The sequence below is a fragment of the Mus pahari genome, chromosome 8, assembly GCF_900095145.1.
Source record: "Mus pahari chromosome 8, PAHARI_EIJ_v1.1, whole genome shotgun sequence".
NCBI classification, from domain to species: domain Eukaryota; kingdom Metazoa; phylum Chordata; class Mammalia; order Rodentia; family Muridae; genus Mus; species Mus pahari.
This window is the reverse complement of record NC_034597.1, coordinates 47,761,911-47,763,101: the sequence shown is the minus strand read 5'-3', so window position 1 is coordinate 47,763,101 and position 1,191 is coordinate 47,761,911. Positions and strand designations below refer to the sequence as shown.

The 1,191-nt window shown below is 39.1% G+C and overlaps 1 protein-coding gene across 2 annotated transcripts in view; it reads left to right on the top strand.

The window, feature by feature from the left end:
* Pspc1 (paraspeckle component 1) overlaps positions 1 to 1,191 on the top strand; it is an 88,964-nt gene that overhangs the window by 83,514 nt on the left and 4,259 nt on the right. The gene's annotated exons all lie outside the window — the stretch shown is intronic.

The window sequence follows — 1,191 nt, the reverse complement described above, 5'->3', positions numbered from 1 at the left end:
GAGTGAGTTCTAGGATAGCCAGGGCCACACAGAAAAACCCTGTCTCATACTCTTGCCATCCCCACCCCAACGTCCCCAAAAAAGGAAGAACAAAAAACCCCACCAACCAACCAAAAAACCCTGAAGCTAAGTATGATAGTTGTGATTTTTACATTGCTTTTGTATCCCACTTACTAATATTTCACATCTTTCTCGTTTGTGCTCTCTGGGGAACATTATCTAAAGTAGTTCTCCTGATGGAGCACAATAAATGTATGTGGCCTTGGCAAAAGTAGAGAAAGATTTGGAAGATAGAAATGAAGATTTTTATATGATGCTTTTTCAAATTTAACAAATGCAAGTGGGAGTTCTGAATGCATGGACTCTTGGTACGCATGTGTGCCTAGTATCCACAGAGGCCAAAAGGCATTGAGTCCCTGGAACTGGAGTTTACAATCACATTGACAAATGACCATAGGGGTGCTGCGATTTGGACCCGTCTTCTGGTTCTCTTAGCATATGAGCCCCTACAACAGGGTTTTAAAGGGACTAGTCATTTGTGAACAAGAACTACCAGGGTTTCACTGAGATGGCACTGTGAAAAAGGCATCTCTTGCTAAGCATGAACTCCCCTGGGTTTGATCTCTGGAACTGATATGGTGGGAAGAAGAGAATGTCTTCCCAGAGGTTGTCCTGTGACATGCTCACACACTCATATACATACAATGTAAAAAAAGAAATTGTCAGTTGCCAGCAGATGTGAAGCTCTTTTAGAATTTTGGCAATATTTAAATATTAGTCTAAACCTTATTTCAGCCAGTGTTCTTAGATGGCATTGGGATTGTTTTGGATCAGAGTAATTGATTACCCTCAATAAAAATAACTCTTCAAAATAAAAAATAAAAGTAGGCCACGGGAGCTAGAGAGATGGCTCAGCAGTTAAGAGCACTGAGTGCTCTTCCAGGGCTTCTGATTTAATTCCCAGCATCCACATGGTGGCTCACAACCATCTGTAATGGGACCTGATGCTCTCTTCTGGTGTGTGTACTCAGATTTATTTTTTCAAAAATCTTTAAAAATAAAAATTAAAAAAAAAAAAAAAGCAGGCCATGCAAGCAAGACAAAATGGTATCTTTGTGCAGTGTTGATTATTGTTGGGCACTTGAGACCCAGTGTCTAAATTTTTTTTTTTTTTTTTTTTTTTTTTTTTTT